The sequence below is a fragment of the Pongo abelii genome, chromosome 14, assembly GCF_028885655.2.
Source record: "Pongo abelii isolate AG06213 chromosome 14, NHGRI_mPonAbe1-v2.0_pri, whole genome shotgun sequence".
In the NCBI taxonomy this organism is placed as follows: domain Eukaryota; kingdom Metazoa; phylum Chordata; class Mammalia; order Primates; family Hominidae; genus Pongo; species Pongo abelii.
In genome coordinates, this window is record NC_071999.2 from 36,874,358 (window position 1) to 36,891,880 (window position 17,523).

The 17,523-nt window shown below is 38.3% G+C and overlaps 1 protein-coding gene and 1 pseudogene across 1 annotated transcript in view; both read left to right on the forward strand.

Annotated features, from left to right (window-relative positions):
* The window catches only part of FRY (FRY microtubule binding protein), a 448,789-nt gene that overhangs the window by 105,765 nt on the left and 325,501 nt on the right, over positions 1-17,523 (forward strand). The gene's annotated exons all lie outside the window — the stretch shown is intronic.
* On the forward strand, positions 159-1,605 carry LOC100438054 (elongation factor 1-delta-like; annotated as a pseudogene).

A 17,523-nucleotide genomic window follows, 5' to 3' on the forward strand; every position in this document is an offset into this window, starting at 1 on the left:
TGAAAGTAATTTACTTAAATAATGAGATTAAATTTTAAAATCTTTAAGTGTCAACACATTTTTATTTAAAATTTGATATATATATGGCCTTTCCTGTTTAAAAATACTGATTAACAAAAACTGACATAGCCTGTTTACTTTTTATTTATTTACAATAAATAAATACAATAAATAAAATTTATTTATTTATTGGACAAGTTTATTGAAGATGGAGTTTTTGGTTTTGTTTTGCTTCGTTTTCTAAGAAAGGACGAAAACACACCCTTTCCTTAGGCGTCCTGCGTCCCCCGATTCCTCCTCCCTGGTTGCCCCGTCCTTGGCTGGCGTCAGAAAAATGGCTACAAACTTTCTAGTACATGAGAAGATCTGGTTCGACAAGTTCAAATATGGCGATGCAGAAAGGAGATTCTATGAACAGATGAACGGGCCTGTGGCCGGCGCCTCCCTCCAGCAGAACGGCGCCAGCATGATCCTCCATGATACTGCCAGAGCCAGAGAGAACATCCCGAAATCCCTGGCCGGAAGCTTAGGCCCAGGGGCGTCTAGCGGCCCCAGCGGAGACCACAGCGAGCTCGTCGTCCGGATCGCCAGTCTGGAAGTGGACAACCAGAGAGACCCGGCTGAAAGTGCTGGGGAAGAGCTTGCCCGGCCACCGGGCCACAGCCCCTCAGACCCAGCACATGTCTCCCATGCGCCAAGTGGAGCCCCCGGCCAAGAAGCCAGCCACACCAGCAGAGGATGACGAGGACGATGACATTGACCTGTTTGGCAGCGACAATGAGGCAGCACAGCTGCGGCAGTACCAATGAGGAGCGGCTGCGGCAGTACGCGGAGAAGAAGGCCAAGAAGCCCGCGCTGGTGGCCAAGTCCTCCATCCTGCTGGACTTGAAGCCTTGGGACGATGAGACGGACATGGCCCACCTGGAGGCCTGTGTGCGCTTCATCCAGCTGGACGGGCTGGTGCGGGGGGCCTCCAAGCTGGTGCCCGTGGGCTACGGTATCTGGAAGCTGCAGATTCAGCGTGTGGTGGAGGACAAGGTGGGGACAGACTTGCTGGAGGAGGAGATCACCAAGTTTGAAGAGCGTGTGCAGAGTGTCGACATCGCAGCTTTCAACAAGATCTGGCCTGAGTGTGTGTGTGTGCCCGCGTGCGTGAGGCCCTGCCACAATTAAAAACTGAGACCGGCAAAAAAAAAAAAAAAAGGGACGAAAACAAACTTAATGAAGCTATTAGTGGTAATCTGGTTACTTTTAAGGAAAACTAAAATGCTAATACTATATTATTTGTGTGCATGATTTATTAGCAAGGGGAAACTGTTTTTACCTTTATGTAGGGACTGATAGTGAGCCCAGTATGAGCAGAAAATGTTAGATTTATAGCTCAACTTTAGGTTTTTCTCCTTGTCATGAAAAAAAAAATCAAAAAACAGGGTTCTGAATTCAAGACTTGCCTTATAAGTATATTGAGAAATGACTTGAAGAGATGTGGCCTAAAAGCAGTTCCTTTTCAATTGTTGCTCTACAGCTAATGTGTAGTTACAGATTTGAGAGCTTCCACATACTTTTCTCTCACATTCCTAAATAATGCTCTGATTATATATTCATATCTGGACTATGAAAATACTTTTATATCTGTATAATTTAATATTTACTCAATATACTTCAGTAATACTTTTTAAGCACTTGTAGTTGTCTGTCTAAGTAATACTTTTTAAAAAGTGTTTGAATGGATAATGGCCATCCAGGTATTCAGTTACAAAAGAAATGGCCATACCCAACGTTCTTTGTTTCAAATAATTTTGGGGAAAGTAGCTACCTAAGGAATCTTTGCTTCAGTATTTAATTGTTATACCTCCATCTTTTTTTAATAATCTGGAAGAATATGGATTTGGGAATAGAGGTTTAAAAATGGGATGAAATGGATAGTTTTTGGTGACATGAACGTAAAAACTCTCATTACAAGATGGTCAGAGCTGGGCGCAGTGGCTCACGCCTGTAATCCCAGCTCTCTGGGAGGCCGAGGAGGGCAGATCACCTGAGGTCGGTAGTTTGAGACCAGCCTAACCAACATGAAGAAACCCCATCTTTACTAAAAATACAAAATTAGCCATGCACGGTGGCACATGCCTGTAATCCTAGCTACTCGGGAGACAGGCAGGAGAATCCCTTGAACCCAGGAGGCAGAGGTTGCAGTGGGCTGAGATCATGCCATTGCACTCTAGCCTGGGCAACAAGAGCGAAACTCTGTCTCAAAAAACAAAAACAAAAACAAACTGGGCATGGTAATGCAGACCTGTAATCCCAGCTACTTGGGAGGCTGAGGCAGGAGAATCGCTTGAACTCAGGAGATGGAGGTTTCAGTGAGCTGAGATGGCCCCACTGCACTCCAGCCTGGGTGATAGAGCAAGACACCATCTCAAAAAAAAAAACAAAAAGCAAAAAAAAGATGGTCAAAGTATTTTTCAGTCATTATTTTAATGTTTAGAATTTCCATCCTAAGTGGTGTTAATTGTTTTGAGTTAAACAACTGATTGTCAATGTACCCTTGAACATCCTGGGAGTTCAAAGCACATAGATGGAGGAACAACAAAGAAGATGTGTATTTTTGTCACTAGATTAGATTTATTGGTATGTTCTCTCAGCTGTCAAAATAACTTCTCTCCCACCTTGACACTAAAGACAGACTAAAGTTATCTTAATGAATAATTAATACTGAATAAAGTTTTAGAGTAACTGATTTTTGTAAGCAAGAAAGATACAATTTCAAGATACACTCTTTTTAGATTTTAAGTATCAAAATAGATGCCAAAGGATAAATGAAAGGTATACCTAAGAAAGACTACATCTATTCAACAAAAATCTAAACTATGTTGTTACACATGTATTGGGTGCAAAACACGGTACAAGGACTCAACAATTGTTAAAACACTGATACACAGTAATCTGCTTTCCTATTTAATTTTTTACTAGGAGAGCAGAATGCTTTAATTTGCATTTTCCTGCTTCATTGACATCAGTATTTAAGCTTCCCTGTTGCACCAGCTAATGGCAATACTGACACTACGTCATCTGGTAGAGAATCCCTAATTGGCAATGATGTATTTTCCTCCAGGAAAGTCCCAGGGGCCTTAGGTGTCCTCCACATCAGGGTTTCTTAGTTGGGGGTTTGTATGCTTTTTGTAATTTATGTCTGTTCTCCACCCTCTAAAAAACAGCTAAGTGGGAAAGGATCATAAGTCAAATATCCCTCCTCAAGTCCCAACTCAGGAACAGTTTCTGGTTTTTTGAGAGTATATTGGAGCCCCTGCATAACAAAAGGAATATTGACTTACCAATTTAGGGCTTTTGTTTTCAAACGATTGTGCAAATCTGAATTTCTGGAGGAGGTTTTCCAAAATCCACAGGCACTGGCCAAGAGATGTGATTTACCAAGTCTACACTGGGCCAGGCATCTAACTGCAATGTGAACATTTTCCCAGGTTCATCTGATGTTTATCCCATCCCCTAGTCAAGAACTACTGACTTAAAGGAAGTGGAAAAGATCTTCAAAGATCAAAGTTATTTGTAAACTATTCTAAGTTTCACGTGTAAGAAGCAGGAGGCAGCTATGCCTGGCAGGCCTCTGTTGCTGCCCCATGCAATCCAATCCCCTTCCATGTACCCACCCAACCACTACAACCCTCAAAGTTTAGTGTATTCTCTGGCAAAAGAGGAACCTGTAATTTGAGTTTCATCACATGCAAAGTGCCTCCGTGTCCCCACTCATAACTGTGAAAACCAGAACTGCAGAGTGCAGAGGTCCAAACACACCCATATTACGGTCTTTGTTCTAAATCCTGCTCACACCATAGGGTAAAACATTAGGACTCGCTCTGTGCCTCTTAACCATCTTTTTTTTCCTTTTATTTTTAGTTGACATATAATAATTGTACATATTTATGGGATACAGAGTAATATTTCCATACATATATACAATGAGTACTGATCAAATCAGGGTAATTAGCATATCCATCATCTCAAACATTTATCATTTCTCTGTGTTGCAAACATTTAGAATTTCTTCTAGCTTTTTTTTTTTTTTTTTTTTTGAGATGGAGTTTCATTCTTGTCACTCAGGCTGGAGTGCAATGACGCGATCTTGGCTCACTGCAACCTCCACCTCCTGGGTTCAAGCAATTTTCCTGCCTCTGCCTCTCAAGTAGCTGGGATTACAGGTGCGCGCCACCACACCCAGGTAATTTTTGTATTTTTGGTAGAGACGGGGTTTCACCATGTTGGTCAGGCTGGTCTCGAACTCCTGACCTCAGGTGATCCACCCGCCTCGGCCTCCCAAAGTGCTGGGATTACAGGCATGAGCCACCGCACCTGGCTTTGGCTTTATGAGAATATACAATAAGTTATAATTAACCACATTCACCCTACAGTGCTACAGAACACCAGAACTCATTTCTCTTATCTAGCTGTAATTTTCTATTTGTTAACCAACCTGTCCCCATCCTTCCCTCCCCCTTGCCCTTCCCAGCCTCTAATACCCCCAATCCTACTTTCTACTTTCATTAGCTCAAATTCTGGGGGGGCTCCCACAGGTGAGTGAGAACATGCAACAATGAATTTTTTAAAATGGTAACAGTGCCTGTTAGAGGCAGCTGATTAGAGTAAGTTGGATGAATGAGAAACATTTTAAGGTTTTTAAAAATAAAAGCTCTCAACAATACAAGTGATATTATAAAATATAGAAATGTTTAATGAAGAAGAGTTAATGAATATCATCAGTGATACTGAGTGCTGCACAGAAACTTCATTACTCAGAATTAGGGTAAACTATAGCTACATATTTTCTTTTGTTACTGAATCACATCCATACGAAACAAATAGCAATCTGGAAACTTCTCAAAAGAAATATTCTCGAAATGTGATTATTTGTAATAAGGATGCCACGAATCACTACATAATTATTTAAACAAAAGGCAAGGCAGTTTTGGAAAACTATAAACATTGCAAAGTTATGGCCTTGTATTTTTTCTTATTTTCTGCTAAATTAGAAAGAAATTTGCTGTTTCAAATATACTCAAGCTGTTCAGTTCTTCAACAAAAAGTAGGTGACTGAAAACTGTATGTTTAACTATGCTTAAGTTAATATTTATAGTAATGATAGAAGCCATTTTATTGGCAATATATCACTTCCTGATTTCCACACCAGGCATTCCCACATGCACAAACAGGTGTGTGGGAGGAAGGGAAATGGGCAAGAATGATTTCCTTCAAGAGGCTACTGAGAATGAAAACTCAAAATCTGCACAAATAGGGGTGGTGGAAGGAGAGGAAGAAAACTCCATGCCAGAAATAACATGCTCAGCAGAGAGAGAGAGAGAGAGAGAAGAAGAAGAAGGAGGAGGAGGAGGAGGTGGGGGAGGGGGAGGGGGAGGGGGAGGGGGAAGGGGAAGGGAGAGAGAGAGAAGGAAGGAAGGAGAAAGAAAAAGAAAGAGAGAAGGAAAGAAAAGAAAGAAAGAAAAAGAAAAAGAAAGAAAGAAAAAGAAAAAGAAAGAAAAAAGGAAGGAAGAAGAGGAGGAAGAAGAGGAAGGAGGAGAAAAAAACAGCAGAAATAAAGTAATGTGGCACCTATATCCACAGACATATCTTCCAGCAGGTAAAGTGTGAAGTAGTTTTTATTTTGAAAAGTTGATTGATACACACAGGGCTAGATAACTGATAAACTGCAGATAAGAAACTGGGTTTGGTGCTTGCCTGTGGGAAATGAGGATGTTCCTTAAATGTCACCTAGATGGTTAAAAGGAAGGGAAGTATGAGTGAGTCACTGCTGATTTGATGAGTAAGGGTTCCTTCTTTAAAAGGTTCTTTGGGATGGGCACGGTGGCTCACACATGTAATCCCAGCACTTTGGGAGGCCAAGGTAGGCTGATCACCTGAGGTCAGGAGTTCAAGACCAGCCTGGCAAACATGGCAAAACCTTGTCTCTACTAAAAATACAAAAATTAGCCGGGCGTGGAGGCAGGCACCTGTAATCCCCAGCTACTTGAGAGGCAGAGGCAGGAGAATGCTTGAACCCAGGAGGCAGAGGTTGCAGTGAGCCGAGACTGTGCCACTGCACTCCAGCCTGGGTGACAGAGCAAAACTTCATTTCAATAAATAAATAAATAAATAAAGTAAAATAAAATAAAAGGTTCTTTGAAAGTTCCCAAACATTGAAAATAATGATGAATTAACAGAAGATTGAATGAAATGAGATAGTAAGAATCAAAGGTTTCTGTTTCATTCTCCCCCCAAAACAACAACAGACTCTATCTCTAACCATCTGCTGCCTTTGGAGATTTTATAGGAATGTTGGCTGGGGTAGAAGTAGAGAACGAGACAGGGAGAGAGAGACTGAGGCTTTTAAGAGTTGCTGGCTACTCCTTCTGTTGCACTTCTCCTTGAAAGGCCTCCCTAGGGCAATCTGCCTCTTATTGCTCTAAAGTTAAGATAGGATCTAGCTCTGTTGTAGTTGGGCAGCAGAGGTAGACATTATGCCAATATATGCCATTTTGATTTTCAGATAGAAGTCCAGCATTGTGAGTTACTTTCATTATGTGTGAAAATACTGTGTGTAGAAGTAGATAAAAATTTGCGCAAAAATTCACTACATTCTTTCAGGAGCTACAGCAGAGCAGCAATTTATGATTTTGTTTCTTTTAAATGTGGAAGTTTGGGATTCACAAATGCTATAAAATAGATAAATATATAAAAGTTGTACACAAAATGCACATTAACCAGCTGACTAGAATTTTGCCCCAACCCCGAACCAAAATGTTTATGAACCCCTAATCTCTTGTACTCTACAATTCTAATCTCAGTGTGCCACATTGCTGCATAATAGAACTATGGTATAGTTTAGGACTTTATATAAAAGTTATAAAATTTGAAATGCCATGAATTTCATCCCAGTGGCAACATTTCTCTAGTCAGCTTTTAAGGAATATGATTAGATGAGATGTATACTCCACTTTTAAAATATTTTAGTTATCAGACAGAGTTATAGAATTACATTTTTTTTTTAAGTCACATAGATTCTTCAAGCTTGGATCTTGCCAAGCCTGGACACCAATGAGCTCTTTCAGTTTGTTGTCGTTGTTGTTTTAATCAATGATAGGGCATCTTGGAAAGCTTATGGCATTTCCTCAAAAGTTTCCTTCTTATTTTCCCTCCTAATTATTAATCTTACATAAGATGTGCCTTTGATTCTTGGGGATTTACTATTTTTTGTTTATAGATCAAGCTTCAAAAAGTGCATGGTGGTTATGCTGTTGAAGAACTTAGACAAGAAAATAACTCACTTGGCAGTGAGCACAGTGGAGAATCAAAGAATCAATGAATTGTGGATCTGAAAGAAATCATAGAGAACATCAAATTCAGTGCACTCATTTTACAGATGAAAAACTGTAGACCTACAAAGACAGTTGACATGGAGGGTCTTCCAATTCCCATAATGTTCTATAGCATCATCCTTCATGAGATCATCACAGAAACCTAGTTTAAGAACCTCTGGGTCATTTTTGTATGCATGAAAAGTGAGAAGAAAATGATACCCACACCTTCCTGTGGGTCCAGAGGCCAGCAATCCATGTATCAACCTGTGTTTATTAAATACCCACATGCCCTCTGCTGTGCACCAGATACCGGTGGGCAGGGCTGGTGTGTAGAGATTGGAAGTATTAAAAAGTACGTGTCAGTCAGACTTGGTGAGACACTTACTCACAGGTGAGCCTTAGCCTAGTGCACAGCATCAAGACCTCAACTGGTTTTATTTTGCAGTCTGTCCTTAAGAGAGAAAAAGTCTTTCTTTGATGAAAATAGCCATTAAGTGAAAAAGAGATTTTAGTTCAAGTTATTATAGCTTTAGCTGAAGGAAACACACAGGAAATGTTATTCTCCTCAGAGATGTGATCCAGGAGAAAACCAGGATCCTAAACATTCCTTTTTGAGGAATATGTCTCAGGATATATTCCTTTTGAAAGGTAAGGGTCTACTAAATGGTCACCATCCTCACAGACTGAGATTTGTTACTACTCCCATTTCACAATGAGGAAACTGAGGCATATGGAAAACAATCTGTTAAAAGTTAAGAACAAATTTGAAACTGGGTGAAAAATTGCAACTTCTTAGCTTTAAGTTCTCCTTTACCAAATAGTCTCTGAAGTTTATTCCATTCTCATGTTAAAAAAAAAATTGTAACCAAAAGCAGCATTACTACTATGTATCTTAGTAGTTGAACAATAAAGTGTATCATTTTTCCCACACAGATAATAACCAAATTCTTATTTAAAAATCAGTTAAGAAACCTCTAATTAAAGGGGCAGTGAATGGAAACAGTAGACTTGGCCTAAATATGCATGTGGAGCAGCTGTGGGACTGCATCTGTCATGAGTAAAATACTTAACTCGTTTGTGGGAAGTGGGTCCCCTTTTGTAGGTTGTCAGGGCTCAATTTAGTCCCTGAAAAAGATGTCACCCTATTATTTTATGTGGTCCTCAGCTTAAAAAGGTGTCTAACTGTAAGTACTACACCTCTAAAGAGAGATGTTAGAAATAATCATTGCCTTGGAAAAAAGATTCTAATAAAGCAAATTTTAAAAACAAATGCAAAGCCAAATTTCTTCTAAGCACAAGAGTTTGAATATGTAGAAGGTCATTTTGTTTGTTTTTTGTTTGTTTTGTTGAGTAGTAGAAGGAAAAGATCATATGACTTCATATAACCCAAATGTCATCTGGGAGCACTTTGCTCTTAAAATTTAAGTAGATTGGTCAAGCTTCCATTCCATACCTGTGGGTAGTCTCAGGCTCAATCCAAAGATTTTTATAACTTTTCAGGGACATGGGTTCTTGTGCTTAAGTTTCTGCTCCTGTGAATGTTTTGTTTGTTTGTTTTTCCTTTTTTGGTCGTTGATGATTTTTTTCCCTGATATTGTCTCTATTCTGTACTGTGTGTGGGTTCAGAAATGAAGTTCACCTTCTTGCCTTGATTTCTGCAAATAAAAACTCAACCCAACCATAAAAGCCTCTGTATGTGTAGTGGATTCTACTGGATGTCTGGAGAGACAAAAACAATTCCAAAAGTAGATATTCATTCAGCACAAACAACTTTGATTTAACAGCAGAGGGCCCTATTCTTGAAAAGCCGTCTCAACCACCCTCCCCTTCAAGATTTCTTAAAGCATGTTCTACCAGTATTCAACCTCTGGCCATCAAAATGGCTCTTTTTTCCTTCTCTTCCATCTTTCCTTTCAAATTTCTTTTTACCGTAATGTCTCCAGAATTTTATTTTCTTCTTCCTCCATCATATAGGGCATATCTGCTCTTTCCAGCCTTACTCCCAAGCCCTTCTTCAGACCTATCATTGCACATCTGACACCAATCAAGGTACCCCTCGTAAACCAAAGGACCACCTGAGACTGCTCCCTTTCAGCCCATGGTTATCATTAGGGTCCATGAGAACCATCTGCAAATCTTGTTAAAATTTCAGATGCTGGTTTATCAGGTTTGGGGTTGGCTGAGGAATATGTACTTTTAATAGTCATGATTTGATTCTGTTAGAGGGATCTTCTGCTTATTTGAGAAACTCTGTAGTCTAACAAGACTCATCCTCTACAAGAAGGCAGTTGGACTCCAGAGAGCATTTTTTTTCTCTTTTAGTCCAAACAGAGCCCTGGAAAATATGCATGGTGATTGGAGTTAAACATCCCTCCATCATCCTGTTGCTCAGACTATCTTGCTTACCAAAGACCATGCTCTTTTTAGAAGCTCTATCAATTAAAACTTTGGTACACTCATTAGGAAGGGATAAGACTCATATTTCTCCTGTCTTAAGAGGATTTCTCTTGCTATGAAAATGGTTATATTCACTTGAACAGGCACAGTGACTGGTTTAGTTAAGGCACATAGAAGATAAAGCTTGTTTGGGGACAACCCAGGGAACTTGAAGGATCAGTGAGTAGGACTATCTTGTTAGCAGAGTTCCACATTATTTTATATTTTTATTAATCAATAGTTTGTGATAAGTTCATATGTTAATTTGAGTAACAGCATTACTCAATGAGGGTAGCTTTTTTGCAACTCATTTTACATTATAGCTTTGTCCTTTTTGAAAAATAATTTAATTACAAAAAATCAGAAAACTGATTGGAGGGTCATTATCAAGTGTATAAATTATCCATACTATGAATTGATAAATTTCCTTATATAAATGCATTTTAAATTATTCATTTTATAAAAATGGGATATATGCTTTTCAGGAAGATATCAACTCTTGTGTGAATAAATAAATATCTATATTATTCCTAATAAGTTTACTGTCTTTTGGCATGCTTCTGTCATTTTTCTGTCTTAATTATTAGCTCTTTGAATAGAAGAGCTAAGTTTTCTATTTTTTTTTTCCTTTCCTTGACACGTGTATCCAGTGATTTCTGCCCATGGTGGGTGCTCAGGAAATGCTGATGCCCTTCATCCCCATAACTATGTTATATTCTCCTCCTTCCATTAATAGTGTGTGAATCTAACCAATAATTTACCCACCTAGTGTGCCCTGGATTCTTCCTTCTAAAGTGGGATAAAAATAATAGCTGATCCCAGGAATGTCTACCATCCTAAAGACTCCTGGAGTCTAGAACTGCATTCCTGAAGTAGTTCTCTCATCCACTGGTAGATTTTCTGTAACAATCTGCCTTTTTTTTTTTTTTTTTTTTTTTGATAGTGTCTCTCTCATGTTTAAGCTTTTTTTCGGAATCAAGCCCACATTCTTCAGCACGGCATTGAAGACTCAGGAGCCCTCCCAGTCTGGTCCCATGCACAGATGGAAGGCTTTCTTTCCTGGTCCTTATCCTTCTCTGCACACTACTCCAGTCACACCACACCATGGACTGCTCTCTGACCCTGATGGCATTCCCGTGGCGTTATGTTCTCACACAGCCTTCCTCATTTGCCCACCTTGCTTGTCTCTGACTCATATTCTATTCCAAGGCTAAGCTTAAATGTCATCATATCTCTCAAACTGTCCCTCGCACTCCCACCCCCACATGATTTAGTTGTATTCTGCCTTTTGTTCCACAGGTCTTTGCACATCATGGTATTACAGTATTTAAGTCTGTACATATGTATTGGTATTGCCATCCCCAACCCAGGCTCCAAGGCTTATGAAGGTAGGAAACTGTATCACATAAATGAAGAATGAATGAATGAGTAAATATTTAGCCTATCTGTCTGAACTGCCTGCTCTGTCTTAGCCATTGGAAACATGCTTAGAGCTAAATCATTTTCTAAGAAACAATAGTCTTCCTTAGTATTAATTTTTTGTTATTTTTCTCTCTTCTCTGCAAGCCCTTATCACTTGGATTCTTGCTATTTTACTTTTGCTTTAAGATATCCCTGTTGTCTTATTAACTACTTAAGTCCTACACAGATTTATGTAAGTGAGAAATATACAATATCCTGTGAACCTCACCTAAGCTAAATAAAATCATTTTCCATCAAAGGCAGCATCACTGTTTTCACTTCTCTTTTCCTTACTATATTTTAGATAGAGATGATGTAGGCTTTTCATGCGCCAATCAAGTTGCATAATGTTTTTAAGTCAGTATTATTTACCAATTTATCTTGCATCTGCATATATTGTTGGCTATGATTATATGACAGTTTCTCTTGTCTAACACAGATTTACAAAATCAAAACTTTCTAATTCACTTTAGTTTTGCTGGTGTCATTATGTATGCCATAGTTGCAAAATTGTGTTTTGTGCAACAATATAGAAGAATAAAATACAAAGGATGAAAAGAGACTCAACAAGGAGAGATAATCTTAAACTTGTCAGAAAATAAAAGTGAATTTCCTAAAATTATTAATATGGTGACAAGTATATACAAATTTTGCATTAAATAATTGGGTGTAAATTCTTAACCCTAAGAAAGCTTATTGAAACAATAGCTCTTTGATGTATGGAATGGATTGTTTACCAAATGAAGCAACATAACAGATATCTCTGGAATAACCAGCTTTACAGCTGACAGCAAACTCCTTAGGCCAAAGACTTTACATGTTTGGCACATTGTGCTTATACTTATTGTACATCAGTGCTGTTTAAATATTTAATAGCAGTTGCTCCCATACCTATTCCTGGCTGGTCTAGCCTTCCTGACTTGTCATGTTCGTAATCAAAAATGTATTTCTACATTAATCATTTGGGGTGTGGTGCCACTTTTAATCCCCCAGGTGGGATGATACCATCTTCTGAAGGCTTGGGATGTGCTCTGGGTGACTAGAATAAAGATAATTAGCTATGAATATCAAACATTACTTTTTATTTTTCTTATTTAAAAATATGTTCCTTTTTAGAGACAGATTGCTTGCAGAGTGAGCTGTATTTTTTTCTAAAGATGAAGTAGTCACTGTTTTTGAAGATACTCTAGGACCTGGGCTTCATCATCCAGGCTCTATAACTAATGACATGACCTGACCTCTCTGGTCAGTTTGGTTATCTGTAAAGAAATCCTCTTGGGCTAATTGCAAATGTTTCCAGCCCCAGAGTTTTAGTGTTATTGCTTATTTCCAGTTGTAGTATTTGTGCTTATTTACTTAGAAGAAATAAATTAGTTTACTTTTAATTTTTACTGGGGAATGTAAAAAAAAAGTGCTCCTACTTAAATGTTTAATCTGATTTGTGATTTATTTCTTTAAAGGGAATTTACCCAATATTCATTATATAGAAAAAGAGAGTCATGGCAACATATGAGCACTCCAAAGCATATACATATAGAATAACCTAGCTATTTAATTATGTAAATTTTAAAAGAAAAACAAAATGTAGTGATAGAAAAGAACAAAATCTCTTGGATCTGGAGAACAAAAGTCTACTAATTGTGTGAACTGTGTCCCTTGGGTTCTTTATCAATTAAACAGAAATCTTTCTGTTTACCAGAGAACAAGAAATGAGATAAAGACATGAAGATCCATTGTGATTGTGGACACTACGATAGGGGAAAAGTTTCTTTTTTAAAAAATTTTAATTGTTGTGGGTACATAGTATATGTATATATTTATGGGGTATATGAGATGTTTTGATATGGGCACACAATGTGTAATAATCACATCAGGTAAACGAGGTATCTTTCACCTCAAACATTTATCCTTTGTGTTATAAACAATCCAATTATACTTTTAGTGATTTTTAAACATACAATTAAATTACTATTGACTGTAGTCACACTGTCATGCTATCAAATACTAGATATTTTTGTGTAAAAATACTGCTAACAGACTGATGCTTCATTTTCTGACAAGGGGAGTGCCTTCATCTTCATCTAGTCACACTTTCTCCCCTGACATCTCTTGTGACCTTTGCCACGACTTCCTTATGTCTGGCCACATTTGGAGTTACCATTCTTGCTCATGCAAAACAATATTTGTTGTTGTTACAGCAACACTAATCAGCCCACAGAAGGATTTAATCTGTTGTTTGTTTCCATCAATAGCTTCTTCCAAACACCCAGGTGTATCTGCCAAAAGTGAAGTAGTAAAGGCCCCATGAAAATGCTATACAAACCCTTTTAGTTTTACTGACTTTGACTTCCTTTCTTATCGGGGAACTCCCAGTCTCCGAAGTTTTGTTTATGCATATGCTGCAGTTTCCAAGGGTGACTGCAGTGAACTGGAAAAGTTCTATCTGAAGCCACTTTCACTTATATGAGGTTAAACAGTCATTCAAAGAAGTGAAGCCCAGTTAGGTTTTTTCTGCAGGAACACCTGAATGCTCTGCTTACACTAAATCTTCGGAGTTAGGTAGCCTTCAACACCTAACAGCAACTACTGTGCTTCCCATTACAATTATTTATGCCTATGTTACTTTCACATTTAAATTATTAGTATTATATATCAATGTGTAGATACAATAGGTATAATACCCAGAAACATATAAGCCATGTGCACAATTTTTCTTTTTCTTTTTTTTAGAGACAGGATCTCGCTCTGTCACCTAGGCTAGGGTACAGTGGCACAATTGTAGCTTACTGCAGCCACAAGCTCTTGGGCTCAAGTGATCCACCCACCTCAGCCTCCTGAGTAGCTGGGACTACAGCTGTGCACTGCCACGCTGGTTTTTTTGTTTTGTTTTGTTTTGTTTTGTTTTGTAGAGATGGGGTCTCACTATGTTGCCTGGGCTGGTCTTGACTCCTGGCTTCAGGTGATCCTCCCACCTTGGTTCCACAAAGTGCTAGAATTATAGGCATAAACCACTATGCCCAGCCCATGGATGCTATTTTTAAATGTGATGTTTTATTTATCTCTCTAAATATCTTTAAAAATGAATACTTCTTCCAAGGAGTCCCTGAATACTAATTTTGACCTTTCCATTATTGACTAAGATCATCTTTCCTTATCTAATCTTCATTTTTGTATTAGTAATACTTGTAATTTTTATTGTTCTGATCTTTGCTCCACATTTTTCTCCTCATGACTGTAATTCATAGAATCATGCAATAAATCATTCATTCATTCTGCAAACACTTTTTGAGTACCTATTACCTGCCAAGCACTGGTCTAGATCTGGCTCATAAGTATTGAAGTCTCCTACTACTGTTATAGAGCTATCTATTTTTTCCTTCAGTTCCATCAGTGTTTGCTTCATATTTTTTGGAGCTCCGTTGTTTGGTACATATATGTTTATATTTTTTGGGGGGGTGGTGTGGATTGATTCTTTTATATTTTGGGATGTCCTTTTTTGTCTCATAACACTTTTTGATTTAATGTCTTTTTTTGTCTAGTATTAATATAGCCACCACTGCTCTCTTTTTGCAGCTATTTGCAGAGAGTAGCTATTCTCATTCTTTCACATTCAACCTGTGTGTCCTTCCTAGATCTAAGATGAGTCTCAGCATATAGTTGGATTCAGTTTTTTATAAATCCGTTATGCTAATCTATGTCTCTTAATTAGGGAGTTTAATTTAAAATCAAAGCAATTGCTGATAAAGACTTGCTATTGCCATTTTGTTATTTGTGTTTTATAAGCCTTATAGCTATTTGCCCCTCATTTCCTTTTGCCTTTCTTCTTTTGTGTTTACTTGATTTTTTTGTAGTGACATGTTTTGATTGCCTTCTCATTTTCTTATTGTATATTCTATTTTCCTAGTGGTCACCACAGGGATTACAGTTATTTCATCAAATAAGCTCTCTGTCTTTTTCTCTTTCTGTTCTCCTTCTGGAACTCTCATAATGCATGTATTAGTCCACTTCATGGTGTCCCATAAGTCTTTTTCTCTTTCTGTTCTTTTTCTCTGTCTTTTTCTCTTTCTGTTCTCCTTCTGGAACTCTCATAATGCATGTATTAGTCCACTTCATGGTGTCCCATAAATTCCTTTGTTTCTGTTTATTTTTCTTCACTCCTTTTTCTTTTCTTAATCAGATAATAATTTCAAATAACCTATCATCAGGTTTACTCATTCTTCTGCATGTTCAAACCTGCTGTTGAACCCCTCTAGCAATAATTTTTCCTTTTTTTTTTTTTTTTTTGAGACGGAGTCTTTCCCTGTCACCCAGGCTAGAGTCCTATGGCGTGATCTTGGCTCACTGCAACCTCCACCTCCCAGGTTCAAGTGATTCTCCTGCCTCAGCCTCCCAAGTAGCTGGGATTACAGGCATGTGCCACCACACCTGGCTAATTTTTTTTTTGTATCTTTAGTAGAGATGGGGTTTCACCATGTTGGCCACACTGGTCTTGAACTCATGACCTTGTGATCCACCCACCTTGGCCTCCCAAAGTGCTGGGATTACAGGCATGAGCCACTGCACCCAGCCTCTACCAAGTTTTTCATCTCAGTTATTGTGTTTTTCAACTCTACAATTTTTGTTTGGTTCTTTTAAAAAGTTTGTTGACGGTCTCATTTTGTTCATGCATCGTTTTTTTGATTTTATTTAGTTGCTTGTCTGTGTTCTTCTTTAGCTCATTGAGCATATTTAAGACAGTTGTTTTAAAGTTTTTGTTAAATCCAAGGCCTGTGTTTCCTTTAGAGTCAGTTTCTTGAGATTTAGTTTGTTCCTTTGAGTGGACCATGTTTCCCTCTTTTTTGTATGCCTTGTGACCTTTTGTTGAAAATTGGGCATTTGAAAGAACAGCCTCCTCTCCCAGTCTTTGCAGACCGGCTCTATGCAAGGGAAGACCTCCAATAATCAGCCTCTCATGATATCTCAAGGTCCTTTCAGATTTTTTCTGGAAATGTCTCTTACCAGGGCTGGCACATGTGCTTTCCCCCGCAATTTCCCTCTATACACAGATGCTTTAAATGTCTTAATTTCTCTAAGAGTCTCACTCTGCTTCTTCTCAGGGCCTTAGATGTTAGATTGTATTCCTCTGCCCATAATATTTTGCCCACAGGTGCAATCTCCTTGCAGCTCAAAACCCAGTACTCCTGCCACTACTTTCAGCAGCCTTTAATTGATATTCAAGTTATGCTACTCTTCACTTCAGTGCTCCTAGTCAGGTCAAACAGAAACCAGTCCCTTGGACAGCTGCCACGCAAGCCATAAGATTGCAAGCAAGTTCCACTCTTTTTCTTCTCCCCTAAGAGAGGAAGCGGGACTGGGTGGTATATTGTGCTATGTTGGGAAGTAAGGTGACAAAACGTCTTGTTGTCAAAACAATGGGACTCAAAAGTTTGGTGTTCTTTGGTTTTTTGTTTTGAATTAGGTACTCACTCGGTTGCTGCAGCTTCTTAACTGGTTTCTAGAGTTCCTACAAGGCTACATTGGTCCCTGGGTTTCTCTTTATATAGTGTTTCTATAGGGAAATGAGGGCCTATAGCTTCTAGTCTGCTATCTTGCTGATATTACCCTTGCTCATAAGTAACTCATAAACCAGGGATAAAGAAAGATATATAATAAGAATGACATAAACAGTTTTGTGTTTAGAATAAAATAACTTTTAAGACTAAATGCTCTTATACAAAAAGAATAATAAACTTCAGAACCAAAGAAACCATTAGAAACTCCTCACGTATTAGATTAGGCAAGAAATGGTAAAGGCTTAAACTAGGACAGTGGTACATACTCAAGAAATACTCAGAAGGTGCAATTCAAAGATTCCGTAGTCTATTGGAAGCATTGGCCAGGGATGTGAAGATGGAAGAGATATGGAATAAAGAAATAGACGAATAGGTTCCATTAACTCTGTGATTTTAGATAAGTTACTTAGCCTTTGTGAACTTCAGTTTCATCATCTATAAAATAGGATGGTTGTGAAGGCTAAAAGGATAACACATTTAAGTGCCTAGCAGATAGTAGGTAACTAATAAATGCTAATTTCTTTTTTTAAATATATCTACCTCTGACCAACGTATCTAGATTATGTAGTTTATTGGATGATCATGCTACTCACTGAAATGAAGAATAGGGAAAGCACAAAACAATCTTTTAAATCTTTGGGTTCTTTTTTAACTCCTGTGCTTCAGTAATAATACACATTAGACAGGTTCTATGTAAGGAGCTGTTTGCA